The 17,185-nt window shown below is 32.6% G+C and overlaps 1 pseudogene; it reads left to right on the forward strand.

Annotated features, from left to right (window-relative positions):
- Window positions 1-1,053: 1,053 nt before the first annotated feature.
- On the forward strand, window positions 1,054-15,724 carry LOC115985050 (annotated as a pseudogene).
- Window positions 15,725-17,185: the final 1,461 nt, after the last annotated feature.

Raw genomic sequence — 17,185 nt, forward strand, 5'->3', positions numbered from 1 at the left:
ATTAAAATTTTAAGAGGTGAATGATTCTATTGCTCTAATTTGATATTGTACATTATTGAAGATTTTTGTAATGAGCTTGACTCTTTTAAATTCCTTGGCTCAAGATAATGTACATATTATTATAATATAATGTAATTATTATGTGCAAATTTCACATAGAAGTCCTCCATTGACAATTGTGATGCCAAAATAAAAACTAAAATCATTCCATAATGTATGAGCCCTATCAAAAGGTTGAACATTCACCAAAGTTTGTTACTATTATCAAAGGGTTAATTTGGATTCCTTGAGTTTGACATGTTTCTTAAAATAGTAATATGTCAATCTCTTATCCTGTCCTATATTGTGCAGAGGGCGATTGCCTCACCTATTGTCCAAAACCTGTACAATTGAATATCTTACTTTGAGTGAGGCTTGCTCTAGTGGATTTTAAAATTTTTCCACACACACCAAAAAAAAAAAAAAAAAAAAAAAAAAAAAAAAAACCCAAGTAAAAGGTGGTATGATAATTGAAGTTATTAATGTGAAAGACTTAATTATTGTGGTGTGGTATTATTTAATTGTCTTATAAGTAGAATTATAGTTAAAATTTCTCATTCCTAATTATTGTAGTTAAATTATAATAAAAGAAAAAGAAAATATGACTCCATTATAGTGCTTGTGATTATTGTTTGTGTCATTAGGAAAAAAGGAACTTGGTGATTAATGAAGATGATGACTTCTATTGGTGCTTGCTCGCTTAAAAACTATGGTATGTGCAAAGATCATATCATTGACATTCCAATCAAGAAACATGATCTTATGTGCGACGAGCTGAACATTGATATTCCACTAGTCATGGAGCCAGCCAAGTGGCCTGAGTGTTGTCAATGTGAAAGACTTAATTATTGTGGTGTGGTATTATTTAATTGTCTTATAAGTAGAATTATAGTTAAAATTTCTCATTCCTAATTATTAAAGTTAAATTATAATAAAAGAAAAAGAAAATATGACTCCATTATAGTGCTTGTGATTATTGTCTGTGTCATTAGGAAAAAAGGAACTTGGTGATAAATGAAGATGATGACTTCTATTGGTGCTTGCTCGCTTAAAAACTATGGTATGTGCAAAGATCATATCATTGACATTCCAATCAAGAAACATGATCTTACGTGCGACGAGCTGAACATTGATATTCCACTAGTCATGGAGCCAGCCAAGTGGCCTGAGTGTTGCATCTACAGGGCTCCTAAGAGACTTCGCAAGATAAATAAAGAAGCCTATACTCTAAAGCTAATCTCAATCGGTCCTTTTCATCTCGGCGATCCTGAACTGAGGGAAATGGAAATGTTGAAAGTGAGATACTTTAAGGAATTTTGTTATCGGATTAGGAAAAGCCAAAAGGAAATCACAAGCATCATTGAAGGAAACGAAGTAAAGTTTCGCCATTGTTAGAAATCTCAGATATCAGCAGCGAAGATTTCGTGAAAATGGTTCTAATGGATTCCACCTCTATTATTGAGCTTTTCTTGAGGACTTAAAAAAAGACTATCTAGCAAGTAATCCAATGTTGCACGTCCATATACAAGAAGATTTGATATTACTAGAAAATCAGCTTCCATTCTTTATTCTCGAGGAGTTATATGAAATTGAAGGACACAGTGAAAATCCCTCTTTTTTTGACTTGGCTTGCAACTATTTTTCTTCCTATATCAAGAAAAAAGAAAACATTTCACTGATTTGATCAGATATTCCTACTGTCCGATCAAACACAATACTTTTGGAGGTGGTATACGTGATTTATGTACTGCAAAAAAATTGTCTGAGGCAGGTGTGATATTCAAATTGGATGAAAAGGGAGACGCACTTGACATAGAATTTGTGAAGTCACCTCTCACAGAAATATGCCCATGCTTCACTTGCTCATGGCTCTTAAATTGCTTACCGTGCTTGAAATGCTTTGGCTGCTTGGAACGTATGCAACCTTTGTTGAAGATCCCAAGGTTCGAGATAAATGACGGAACTGAAAGCCTTCTCCGAAACATCACGGCATTGGAGCAATGCCATTATCCAAGGGAAGCTTACGTATGCAATTATATGGTGCTATTGGATTATCTTATCGACACGAGAAGATTTGGATTTGCTCGTTGAAAAAAATAATTATAGTTAATGAGATAGGCAGCAATAAAGCAGTTGCTATCATGGTAAACAAACTTGGCGTTGAAATTGTGGAAGAAAATTCATGCTACACTGATCTCGCTGAAGACCTTAAGAATCACTATGCTCAATGTTGCAACCATAATATGGGATACTTGAGAAGTACCTATTTCTCCAATCTTTGGAGAGGCACTGTAACTGCTGTTGGCCTTATAGTCTTGGGATTCACTTTCTGGAGTACCATTAGACCTGATGTACCTCATCAAATAGAGTCAGTCCATTGTGTCTGAGCTTGTGATACTCTCTCGTTCCTAAGGGTCTTCTATTCTTTATTTTGGCACTGGTTGTTTGAAACGTTGTTTCAGAATTCTAGAAAAGTTTGTAAGCCAATAATAATAATGTCCTGTTTTCTGTTATTTCAATTTACCACCGAATGCTATTAATAATATCATTATTTCTTGTGCGGGTAATACACATTTTTAGAGTAATTCCTACTAAGCACAACAGCCTTGCACTAATATTTTTTCATATATAATATTATGCAGTATCTAACAAAATTTACAATGCGGTTGTTGTTTCCTATTCTTGCAAAAACAATCTGATTGAAAAAAGAAGAAATTAAATAGCCAATGTATTTTTTGATTTCTGATTGACTTGCATCCCAATCCTTTTTAATCCAATAGCTTAAAGAGGGAGTTTGTAGATGTTGTACGTCCAGAGAGCATTGTTTTGATAGCTTTGTTATTTTACAAAAGTCAATTTAAAATATATATATATATATATATATATATATATGAATAATAGTAACGCTGTAACAGGGAAAATGGACACGATAACTATAAGCTTTTATTTCCAAAACACCACAAGAGCAACCGGAAGCTCATGATGGAACAACGGACATGAAATTACATCAAGTACTAGTGGCCAATTATCTTTTTAAATTCCTCATGTTCTCACAAAAATTATAAGGGAAAAATGCAAAAATTGTCAAATTAGTGGTCACTACAAAACATGCGGGTCTATAGCCGTGTTTAAAAAACACGGCTATAGCTAAACTATAGCTACGTTTTTACGAAACATGGCTATAGACTAAACCTATAGCTGATTACTCCGATGCCATCGTCGCTTAGGTAATTTCAAAATCTTTTTTAATGAAATCATGATTTCTAAAATCGTTGTGATGTTTCTTTGTTGGATTGGTTATGAGCTACGGGGTTGAGTTTTTGTTGATGATTTTATGATTTGGGTATGTGGTTTTGGGTTTGAATTTGTAAAAGGTGGAACTTTTTATTCCTTTTTCCTAATTTTTATTTTTATTTTTATTTTTATTTTTATTTTTATTTTTATTTTTATTTTTCATGTTGTTGGTTTGAAGTCCAATTTGGCGTCTGAACATGGAATTTGCATCTGTTTATTCTTTTGTTGAAAATTTGATTAGTTAATTCCTTTACTGAAACTATTGTGATGGCTATTCAAGGATGTGTTTTATGTAGTAATATGGGATTTCAACATTGGAGGTTGTTATTGGCTTGAGATTGGTTTGTTTCTCAACAAAAATTGAAACTTTTTGGCTCACAGCTAAGGTTGATCTGGTGATGGATTCATTTTGTTCAAGTTGAACAAAAATCTGTAGGTTTTTTTTTTTTTTTTTTTTTTTTTTTTTTTTTTTTTACAAATTTGATTACATATGAACTTGGTGTGATATAATAGGATTTACCACCCTTTTTGTCATCTGAGGTAAATTTTTCATTAGATATAGCTGTAGTTCTTCCTCTCTTACATAAAGTAAATTTTTTTTCTTAAAAAAAAAAGGTTAATGACTTTGCTTTCTTTTATTAAGATGGCTAGTTGACTTGGATTTAGATAGCTATAATGTATATTAGATTCTTTTACAGTAAGGGCTATAGCCAAATTCAAAAAATAAAAATAAACAAAACAAAACAAAAGGGCTATAGCCGCGTTTTCAAAACGCGGCTATAGCTGTTCCCTATCTCTGCTTTTTATAAACGTGGCTAGAGTATGTTCTATAACCGCATTTTGAAAACACGGCTATAGCTGTCTTCTATAGCCGCTTTTTATAAATGTGGCTAGGGTATGTCCAATAGCCACGTTTCTAAAAACATGGCCATTGGTCCTGGCCTATAGTCATGAGTTTTAGGCCACGGTTGTAAATGCAGCCTAAAAAAATGTGGCCATAGGCCAAATCGTCATAGTGCCATGTTTTTATGAGCTATAGTTGCATTTTAAAAACGTGGCTATAGGACCCTTTTTTTTTTTTTTTGGTATTGGGTTATGATAGATGATCACACCAAAATATGGCATACCATCACACCGACAATAACCCACATGATAATTGGTGTTACTTCCGGCGGCTGAGCCACTTGATGACCAAGAGGGGCCTGGGACCCCAAATTTTTTGAAATATATATATATATATATTTTGAAAACTTTTAAATAACCTTATCATTTTGGCCCCCATACCTGATAAGATACATATATATATATATATATATATATATTTATTTATTTAAGAAAGTCTAAAAATGAACATAATTTTCATTTAAATAAAATACAATCCATAAATACATGTCAACAAATTACAATAATTAAATATTCATCATCTTTAAAATGAACACATAGGTATTTTAACAATTATCTCAACAAATAAAAGGGAAAAAATTGAGTTATAAAGTATTGTTTATTACTATTTTACATTTCATACACACAAATATATATATATATATATATATATATATGACCTCCCAAAAATAAATGTTTGGCTCTGTCATTGGTTACTTCATAGATGCAAGATTGATTCAGTAGAGAATAACCTAGTATTTAATAAGGTTGTAACTCTTGTGTAGATATATATGTTCATGCAACTGTGTCTATTTCCGAGGGGTGCACACTTGTTTATAAATAGAGTCTATGGTCAATAGTGGTATTAGAGACTATGGTTGGTTTTGCATAGAGAGGCTTTCCACCCATACCCCCTTTGCCCCTACATCCACCCAATTCGCCAAAATTATGAGCCATACCAAACAATATCTTGTCAGTAGATTGGGTACAACCCTTTGGAAACAAAACTTTCCATTCACTCTAGAACCCAGAAAAACTAATCGAACTTGATTAGAACCACCTAGCTAGTTCTGATGGAGTTATAGGATGACCTTAATTATGTGAAAAATTATCTTATATGCATGTTCACAAATATGTGGGCTTCACAGGCATAGGACACACATGCTTGTTTATCCTAATTGTAATTTATTGTTAGGATTTTAGACCACATTTGAGTCAGATTCAATCAAATCTGTAGCCAATTAATTAAGGTGATCAATTCTGCAATTAGATTTGATTTAAAAAAACATCACATAAAGCACAAATTACATGAACACTAAGAATGATAACCTAGGGAAGCATTTCACTAATATGATGAAAATTTGTACAATAGACTTAACCCTAAATCTACTGCTACCTCATGTAGTACTTACTCTCATGACCACATACTATTCCGAATCCACGGACTCTTTTACTATGAAACTGTTGCACACAAACACTCTAGTTTGTGACTTTCAAAATTCCACTCAAAGGTTTAGATCATCAATTGTGGTTGATTTGATGCAGCAACTTTACTCTATAGCTAGATCTATTGTTTGCATAAGGTCTCTAATTGTAGCTTCAAAAAGATTTGGAAAAACTACCAAACACTGCCCTTTTGAATGTGAAAAGTCGTGTTATAGGGTTTGTATTTACATATCCTTAAGATCCATCAAAACCCTAGATCTAATGGCTAAGAAAGAAAGTGAGAGTTCAGATTTGCATGTGTTAGGAACCCGGTGGTTCTTAATGGAGATGGGTAGGAATTGTAAGGGAATTGACTTAATTTGAGTTAGCCACCCTCCATAGAAAAAGAAAAGATTAAGAGAGAGGTGTAATAATGCACTAAGCAATTGGTTTATTCTTCAATATTGGAAATGTGATTACAAGTAGGTATTTATAGAATCATAAAACTATTCTATTGGCCCACATAGTCTTATTCTAATGATCCTATTATTCTTCATGTGCATTAATAATTCCAACGAGTTAAATATGATTGACATGCTTGGAATTTTAACTAACTAACTAACTAAATCCCAATAGAACAATTATTATCTATATGCTTATAGCATTCCTAACATTTTCCTCATCTTTAAAACACCTTGCCCACAAGGTGTTGTTATTGAGTGCCACCTTCATAAGGGGGAACCAGCCATTAATCCAATATACCAAAGCAACTTGACCATTGAACACATCAAATATTTCCAAGCATTTAACCATAGCCCAAAATAGAGTAGCATAATTTGATAAGCCAGCAGACTTACTACCAGCACTCATTGAAAATCTGCATCTTGTTTCAGTGTTGTCCTCCACATCAAACAATGAGTTGTAGCAACAACCAATGTGAATAGTAGTGTTAACTTCTTTGCATTCCAATTGCAAAGCACATGTAGATTCATAGTAATAATATTGCTGCGTTGACCCTGTAAAATATTCATTTCATTGCCACTTTTTCTTTCCTTGTGCTGATAATATTGTGAACAACATTGTTTCTAAAGACAAATCTTGATACCCTTCCATGTATTCCGGCCTAAGGAAACAAAGACTTCCTTCATTAGCAAGATACGCCTAAGGAAACAAAGACTTCCTTCATTAGCAAGATACATTCCATTATATGGAAAAACAATGCTAGCATTAGAACCTTGGCACTTCCCATTGTTGCCACCAAGAACACATTCTTTTATATTTATAGAACCATTAAACTATTCTATTGGTCCATATGGCATTATCTTAATGGTCCTATTAGCATGAATCTTGATTGGTCGAGATAAGTGAGACTTTTCTGTACTTATCTTTCCTTACTTTCTTAAGTCTTCAATTGTGTAGAACCTCATTTGTCTTGTTTCTGAATATTTTTAAACTAAACACTAGACAAAAACTTAGTTCTAAATGTTACAATTTATTCATGATTGCCAACCTAAAAATATAGACTTTACACTTACAACAAGAGAGAGCCAATATTGTGATTGAACTTATAACCGATGATACGTGGACATCCTTTAAAGAAGGCTAGCTTGTGCTTAGATGGATCCAATTACAACACTTAGGTTTTGCTCCTTATTTGTTTGGAGAAAAATATTGATGAGGTACTTTTGTTAGGAGGATTTAGGCTCAACTATAGTTCCTCCCACAATGGAGATTGTAAATTAGGTTTACTAATGGAAAATGTTAGGACCACAACTTTTACAACAACTTGCTCATGTAACAAGTCATGAGCGGTAGAGTTCTCCAACACTACTTACGACTTGCCATGTGAGCAAGTTGTGGTAGAAATTATGATCCTAGCATTACTCTTTGCTAATAGAGAAATACACCTAGGCCTAGAAAACTTCCTAGACCCCATTTGATTTGGGTTTTGTGCATCTCTACCAGTTGACTAGATGCAACTTCCTTTCACTACAAGAAAAGAGTCTACTAGCGAGGCTAAAATGCCCTTGTAAAAATTCAAATGTGATTGCAAAAGGTTATTATTGAGGGCATATGGCCCTAGAAGGCCGTTGTATTTGCTCTTGTTGCTAAAAGAGATTTTGCGACTATACCTTTGTAGATAGATAATTTACGAGGGCAATCCATCGTTATTATTGAACAAATCCGCCCTCACAAATATATTACCAAATGATGAGAAAAGTTGACGACTTATTTTTAGTGAGAGGAAGTAGTTGTCGTTAACAACTATTTGTGAGGACCTTCATACCCTCACAATTAATTATTTGGGAATTCCAAATTGATGACATACTTTTTAGAGACAAATAGTGTTGTCGCTAAAATTTATCTGTGAGGGCTTTTAACCTCTCACAATTATTTAGAAATAATAGTGACGATGTTAATCTATCATTTAAAACGTTTTTGTGAGTTAAGTAGCGTCACTATTCTATAAATTGCGAGAGACTTTGTCATTACTATAAAGTTATTTATGACCAAATTTTTATGTCACCAGTGATAATATTTTATATAATTTTTTAAATATTTTATTATTTATTTATTTTTAAGTTATTTTATATCATTTTTGTTTAACTATCCCATTACAATAGTACAATGATTACTAAAAATTGATCCATCGAAACATAAAAATTCTTATAAGTTCAAACTTTAAAATATAGAATACACAAAGAAATCCTGAAACTAAACCATGACAAAAAAGTATTGTTTTAAACTTAAACAACTAGAATTATGAAAAGATCTATATTAGTTTTCCTCTAAGTCACCCTCCAAGTTGTTTTCGACCTCCATGTTATTGTTTGAGTAGTCCTCTTCATCTCTACTAGTATCATCCTTTAAAAAAAAAAAAAAGCATTAAACATGAGTTAAAATGAAACAATTAAAGTGAATTTGTATTTGTATCAATGCTTCAATAAATAAGTACACATATTACTATATCAAACATACTCATATAATATATCATAAACAATAGTAATAACTTTTATTTTTTTTAATTTAACAATAATAATAACTTAATTTGATTACTTAAACCACTATCAAAATTAAATATAAATTAAAATAATATAACAATTGTGAAAAATGTAAACCAAAAATAATGGTTAGAGAGAGTGCAAGAGAGATAGAGAGAATTTATGACATGTATTTCATTTATACTCACCTCCTATTCTCCATCCATCCATTTATCCATCATCTTTTTCCAAAAGGGTGTAGGAATGAAGGAAGGACCATTCTTGTAATGATTTTCTTATTTTGTGTACTTCTTAAAAATAGGATTTTTAATGTGAAACATCCAATCAGAATAGTGGTGTTTCACATATTCCACAAATGCCTTCTTCACTTCCATGTCTAGTTGTTTATGCTTAAAATATTGAGCTATATAGCAAGCACATAGAGTTTCAAGCTCAAATCTTGGGTATTCAGTAAAAGTCGTCCAAGCTCCATTAGTTTTTGGTGAAAAAAAATAGTAATCTCTTGAGTAGTTTTTGGTGTGATGATTCTGCCTTTACTTTTACCTTCCCTTGCCATGTCTATCTTTTTTTTTTTTTTTTTTTTTTTTGATAAGCCCTTGCCACATCTACCTTCTATTAGTTAGTATTAATATGATGAAACTATAATATAAATATGTATATTTCCAATACGATTGTGTTTAAGACATGATCCACTAGTAAAATATGATACTAGACCTCATCCCGATACTTGTTGCTACAATCAACACACAAATAATTGGTTTTCATATCTTTATTTATTGAATATTTAAATGCATACTCATGAAAATTTTCAACCCCATTAATATACTCTGTGCACGATCTAGTAGAATGATGCATCCAAAATTTATCAACTGACATTTTATCCACTCTATATAAAGCATTATAATAATCATAACTAGCAAAAATAATGGTTGCTAAAATATATATAATTATTCACTCTTAAAAATAACTAGCATAGTTAACATTGGGTCCTATAAACATAGACATCTTTTAGTATTTCAATTTTTTTTTTTTTTTTTTTTTTACTATCCCATCTAGGTGAGCTTGATGGGACTGAGATGGTTGGCTTCATATTGTCACATCTTTTAATCTTAATTTTTTTTTAATGAATAACTAATCATGCATAGGCTAATAAATAATAATTTAATATTATAAGAATTACTCAAGAATTGCACCAACATTCATTCATAGCTAAATTAAGTATAATTAACAATTTTTTCAGAACTAAATAGATGCTCATCATCCTATCACATTGATAAATTGAAACAGAAATTTTCAATTGACAACTATAAAAGATGCAAACTAATTAACATTGATCTTTATTGTGTACGTCATGAATCAATGATAATTCATTGCCACCAAAAAAATGAAATACAGTTGATCTGATTTGTACCCTAATAAAAATCATGGATAAGATTCAAATAAAAACAAGAACATGAAATTTTTAACATTTTATAAAAATTAATGTAAACAAAACTACAATGTGTTCCTTAAAATAAAAAAAAGAGTTCAACAAGAAAATACTGTCATCAGGCTTACGTTTTCCAAGAAATATTTTGCCCCTGTATCTAAAAGCTTATTCAAAGATCCTAGCTATAACCATATACAAAACCCATTAAAAATAAAATATAATCAATGAATATCTATTTCATTTGTGTGATTGTACATGTTCAAATGTGATGTGTGCGTACTCAACCATATGTGGATCAAATGTGAAGTAGTCCTTAGACTAGAGTGAAACTTCAATAATCAATTCAATCAAGTCATACACAACTAGTATTAAGTCAAATGGTCTATCTCAATTATAGAAGTGAACATATATAACCTCCCACAAAAATGATTACAAAATCTTTGAAGCTTTTCATTTGGCTTCTTTACAAATCATAACATTTGATCATTTTTTGAACAATACATCTCTTTTTGAGATTGGTGCTTGAAATTTTTGATACGTCAACTTTTAGATTTAGTCTTTGGCTTTTTTAACACCATACATTTTAATACAGAAGTCGCTTTCCCTTTTTTCTAGTCAAATACTAGTATGAAGGTACTAGGCCAAACTCACATGTGAAAAGTGCTTAAACATATACGATCAAACTTTTTGAATTTTTCACTTTTTATGTGGTTTTGGATTTTTACACACACAAAACAAAGACATAAAAGTAAGATCAAAACAAAAACAAAATAATGCATATAAAGAGATGCATGATGCACAAATGCATGACAATAAAGCATCTAATGCATGAAGGATCCTACAAAGATCGAAAGAATTAGATCAAGGACCAAAGGAGCAAAAGCTCAACCATAGGAGCAAAAGCTCAACCATAGGAACCCTTCCTCATCCAAACAGAACAATTGTTTGGAATAAGTGTCTCATGAGAAGTGAGACGAGGGTTGGAAGAAAGAGAACCAGAGATGCACATAGATAAGGAGTTAAGAGCATTAAACACTTTCTTTAACAATATGCTATGATCACTCAAATCTGGTTTATCCTATTCAGCACAACTTCCAAAAAGCTTAAGTTTCTCTTTTCTTTTAATTCTTTTAAGAGCTTGAAACTTAGAGCAATGAGGTCTTAGATGACCAAAGGCACCACAATGATGACAAACAATGTGTTTAGGTCTACTAGGCTTTTTGGAAAGGGATCTAACAACATGGTTTTGTTTTCTCTTCAACTTGGAGCATTGAGGTCTTATATGACTGTTCACACCGCAATGGTGGCAAGTTGGAACAAACTTAGATCCATCCAAAGCCTTAGGTTGAGATCTAAACGGAGGATTTGACTTAACAACCTTACTCTCCACCTTTTGATTTCTTTTATATGGAGGAATGTACACCGATTTGTCCTTTGAGGTAGAACGCACAATAGGCACAAAATTGGATACCACAACATGATTGCAACATATATTATCATCATTTTTATCAACAGGTTCAGCAATCAAACACTTGACATGCATCTTAAGAGATTTATTTTCACATTTAAGATCATCAACTAGTTTGTTAGACAAAACAAGTTTAGTATCTAAGTCCATATTCAGACATTCAAACTCTTTTAGCTTTTCAAGAGAATTTTTATCAAGCTTCTTGTATTTATAACCAATTTATTGGATTCATTGAGCTTAGCAATCAAATCATCATTTTCACAAAATAACTTACTCAAATTCTTTTGAAACTTCTTAGCATCTTTCTTCAAGAGTTTGATGTTAGGAATATCAACAACACCCATAGAATCATGTAACATGACATCTCAATCATGAGGATAAACACTCATAAAGGCATTTTTACAAACACATGGCATGTCACAATTAACAACACCTATAGAAGCATACAAAGCACTATCCATGGCAAATAAACACAAGGGGTCAATGATCACACTTAGGTAATGAATCCAAATCAAGTGTACCCACTCTGATACCAATTGAAACCTCGAAAATGTGTTAAAAACACAAGAGCTTGTTTAGACCCCCAATTTTAAAGTTACGGCTTTGTTGATTTTACACTAATTTAATACTAAGTGCGAAATAGTATAAACACAAGCATACAAGCAAAAGAGCTACTCTAGTTCATATTTAAAGCAATATAACAGTAAAATGAAGTGAACAAGAGTAGGGAAGAGAGATGCAAATACATATAATACTGAGACGTGTTATCGAAGAGGAAACCGAAGAATTCAGCGAAAAACCTCTCGTCATCCTCCAAGCAATAATTGATCCACTAGACAATCAGTTGGGATATATGGGTTAGCAAGAGACCCTCCAAACCTAATCTATCTGATGTACCTAAGCCCTCCAAGCTCTTGCTCCAACAAGGCTTCTTGAAATCGTGTCTTGTCTAGCTTTCCGGATCCCGTAACAAGCTCCATGGTGCATCCGCCAATCTTGGCATCTTCCAATGCTTCCCACCAACACCAAAAACATTCACTACACTCTGAAAAGGTGTGGATTGTGTTTGAATACAAATCTCCTCTCAAGATATGATAATGGGAGAAGGAAGGAGAAGAGGCTACAATTAATTCTCACTAAGGATGATAACTCTCTCTCAAAAAGATGGGTGTGTGTGTTGTAGAAAACCTATCTAGAGTTTTTCTCTCTGAATAGCCTCTCTTACATTTGTGGGTAATGAGGGTATATATAGTATGAGTGAAGGGTAAGGAATTCACACATAAAAATCCTCTAGGAAGAATGTTCCGTGACTGTCTCACGGGAAGGTCTTACTCGCGAGACACTCGCGAAAACGACAGCCTGGCACGACTCTTCTGTTTCTAGTCATGTGCTCCTCACGTGGCTCTTTCGCGACTTAGCTTCTCGCGAGCTTCTCGTGAAATCCACTGATTCTTCATTTAAGTTTGAGTCTTCACCAACTTAATACTAAACCCAATATAATAAAATCCCACAAAGTACAAGAATATAAATTAAAGCAATTACAACACTTTTTGTCATGGAATAAAGCCAACATAAACCATAGATGTAAATCACAACTTTGCAGAATTGATCTCTGACATTCTATTGTTCACTAGATATTGGAATAAATGTGTTCTTGTTGTGAATCTTGTAGTTTCAATAGAATGTGGAAACTTGTGTAGCTTTATGTCTGAATCTTACTGGCAGAGCAATGTAATGACTTTAGTAATGAATAAATAAATAAATAAATAAATTATGCTACTTAAGGAAATAGAATGTGGATTTCAAATTGCTGATTATGGATTTCAATCCGACAATTTTCATCTTTGTATAAAGGTCTCTCTTAAATGGTAATTCTGTCCAGGCCACTTACCAAAGGAAATTGCTGATTACTTAAATAAGATGGATACGAGGATACCAATCAAAAAACCTAGGAAGGCTACCATAGAATACCTCACAAAGATTCAGGCATCGACTCGTTTTTGGGGGTAATAATATGTATTTCTTTCAAAGAGAGCATTTATGAGGTATAGTTTGCTGTAGAAGTGTAATAATATGTTTCTTCATTAATCTAGTATGAGTGATATAACGTTCACTATTCTAGTTTTTTAGCAGTACTATTTCTCATTTTTTTGGGTTCTATAGCAGTGTTATTGTTGCTTCTCTCTATATTTATTTCGAGTTCAAATATTGCTCTGTTGTGCTGTGCTCTCATTTGCTTACATTGTGCAGTCAGTGCTCTTCAAATCTATATAGGTCCCTAAACAACCCACCAGTCCTGAAGATGGAGAGTGGACGGTGGGGATTCCTGTGGGAGTCATAGACTGGAGTGTCATTTTCTGATTCATCTGTTATACCTGTAATCCACTTAGCTAACCTATGTTTTCTACTAACAATGCCACATTGCCATAAAAAGCCAAAAACCTTACCCTTCTATGGTCTGTACTAATTTTATGCAATAAAATTCAATGACTAAACCTCACTGGGTGGATTGGAGGCCAGCTTAATAACCTGCATCATTTGAAGCACCTGTAACTGAAGCTGTCTTGTTATATTTAGTTCTTATTGAAATAGTACCTGTACTATTTATTTAATTCTTTTTTCTGGTGTCTTCTTTAAGGATGACAGCTACAATAACATTCAGGGTGAAATTCCATATAGCTTTACCCCCCAATGCCACAAATATGTAGGATGCCTGTTTTGTAAATTGTGATTCTTATATGCTTAATTTTTTTTTTCTTTCATGTTTTTGGTGATTCTTCTACTTTTTCGTGAATGCAGAAATATGGCATACAACTATGGAGCCAAAATATTCCCCACTCTTTACTGACCTTGAAATATCTCCAACATCTGTGAGTTACTTCTCCCCCCAAGTGCCTATTTACTGAATTGCTTTTGTTTTTTGGTTATTTAGTCAAAAACTCCTGATTTTTTTTTTTTTTTTTTTCTTTTAGAAATCTCAGCCACAATTTGTTATCGGGACCAATTGGCAATGTTTTTATTGGCTTACAGAATCTTAGAGAGATGTACGTGTTCTTCACCTGATCCTTATATTTTCTTTACCCTGACGTTTGAAGTGAAAAGAAGGTAATGCATAGTACAACATTCCACGAAATTTAAACAAGTTCTAGTATAACTGAACTTATGGTTTCTGTTACTAGTTTTTCTTATGAACAATTCTGAAACTTCCTTCATGGTATGGCCTCTTACTATCTTTTTGATGAGTTTGAATAAAACTTAATATAAATTGAGTAAAGCAGAACTAAGATAGCTGGTATTGCTTCCTGAAATCTTTTGTCTTAAGCGTTATATTTGTTTATATAGTAACAGGAAAAGCAACTGTTTTTTCTTCCCAGGTTAAACTGTCAAATTGGTCTTCTTTCTTGTAGTAGTTCATTTGATGAATTCATCACGCAATTTAAATTTAAGCATTAGGCTACCCTCTTTTTGAATTGATTATTTTTCCTAACTTTAGTGTATTAAGCATGTTGTCAATTGACAGTATAATCTGATGGACATCCTTAAATTAAATGTTTTGTGTCACTCCTTTAATAGGGACCTATCATAGAATAACTTTTCTGGAGATCCACCAAGTTCATTTGGTGAAATTTGTAGTTATTAATGCTAAGTTTATACAATTGGAATGTATTTTGAAGATAAAATATTCCATGATGCGATAAATTAGATGTTACATGCACTATTATGTACTTATAGTTCTTCAAAGAGTCTTTAATTTATTTTTATTTTTTTATTTTTATTATTTTGCAGAATTTTCAAAATAATTTATGGAACCTATTTAGTCATAGTTGGTTCAACAAGAAAATAAACAGGTTGTACCATTGAACACCTCTTACTTCTGTTGTATTTAGGAAAGTTAGTTGTTATTCCCAACATTGAAGAGGTTTAATGTCTACCTAAGAAATAGCAAGAGGATTTGATCATATCCTTACAATGCATAAGTGTAATGATATTACAATGTGAAGTCACTTTCTTTGCATTTTAGAGACTAGCTATGCCCATTTGCAGAATGTGTGGGCTCCGTTCAAGGGAATAGTTCAGAAATGCAGGAATGAGGCCACTGACTTTTTCCTTCTCTTCAAACAGATGCAGCAGAAGCGTAGCCAGTTGGAGTTGGAGAGATGGGCAACCACGGCATGGGCAATCTAGAACGCCAGAAACAGATTCTACTTTCAGCAGGTCCAGGTCCATTTGAATGCAATCTTTGAAAGTGCAAGTAGTTTTTTGGAGGAATATCAAAGAATAATGGCCTCACAAGTCTAATGGGCTCTGGTATAAACTTTCTGGGGTTGGGGTCTATTTTTTCCTTTGTATTCCACTCTCTGGGTTTCAGCTTGTGCGGGGGACACCACTTCATGTAGTTGGTGTTTCTCACCTACGCTAGTTTTCTAACTAGCTTTACTTGTAATTCTTCTTTGTTTTCTAATAAAGTCTTTCTATCCTTTTTAGCTCAAAAAAAAAAAAAAAAGAAGAGACTTGACTTATTTGATAATGTTTATATTATGATTGGCTTACATTCCAGTTGGACAAGCTCGCTTTCCTTGATGGGAAGAAATTTTTCTTCTTTTGAGAGAGAGAGAGAGAGAGAGAGAGAGAGAGAGAGAGAGAGAGAGAGAGAGAGAGAGAATGCTATTTTTGAATTTTAGGCTACAATTTGAAGTTGAAAGTGCTATCTTTTTTTCTATGGGTAAAATTTATTAGAAAATAAGGACAGACCTTTCATATATAGGATGTATATAAAAGGCTTTAAACAAAAGGTTCATCTAAAGAATACAAAAGTGCTATATGTTTATGCGTTTCTTTTTATTTTTCTTTGAATCTTAGAATAACTTTTATCTCAAAAAAATTAATATTTTAATGATTATTTGTGAAGGCCAATCATGACCCTTGCAAATGATTTAGTATTAGTGTGAACCTATATTTAACCCAGATAAAAAATAAACTTTTTGCAAGGGATTTTTATCGTTCCTTGGAAATAATTTAGTGGGAACATTTCCCTCCAAATATTTTGACATTTTAATGGTTATTTGTGAGAGTTGATCTTGGCCCTCGCAAATAATTTAGTATTAGTGATGGCATTTTTTTAACCATCACAAATAATACACTTTTTGCGAGAGATTTTTAATTGTCCTTTGCAAATAATATGGACGGAAAATTACCCTCCAAAATATTAGCATTTGTGACGACTTCACACATATTTGCGACAGCTTTTCTTATTGGTCACAAATGTTTTATATTTTACCAAGTATTTGAGAGGACTTTATTTTGCCAACAGAAATAGGATTTTTTGAGAGGGCTTTTTGAGTTCGTCAAAAATTCTTCATTGCTAAAAGGCATTTTTCTTGTAGTAATTTGTTCAATAGTTGAACCCCACAGTGATCCATGATTATTCTTGTCCAAGTGTGATGTATTATTCCAGGGAAAATAACCAATTTGGTAAATGTTTATACCTTATGTAGCATTGGTTTCGTTTAATTGTGATAGCTTTAAGCAATGAAGGCAAATGAACACACAAATCATTAAAAATACAAAAAAATAAAATAAAATAAAAGGTGAAATTGGCTTCTTCTTCTTCTTCTTCTTCTTTTTTTTTTTTTTTGGCGCTAATGA

This window comes from Quercus lobata, chromosome 4, assembly GCF_001633185.2.
Source record: "Quercus lobata isolate SW786 chromosome 4, ValleyOak3.0 Primary Assembly, whole genome shotgun sequence".
Classification (NCBI taxonomy): Eukaryota; Viridiplantae; Streptophyta; class Magnoliopsida; order Fagales; family Fagaceae; genus Quercus; species Quercus lobata.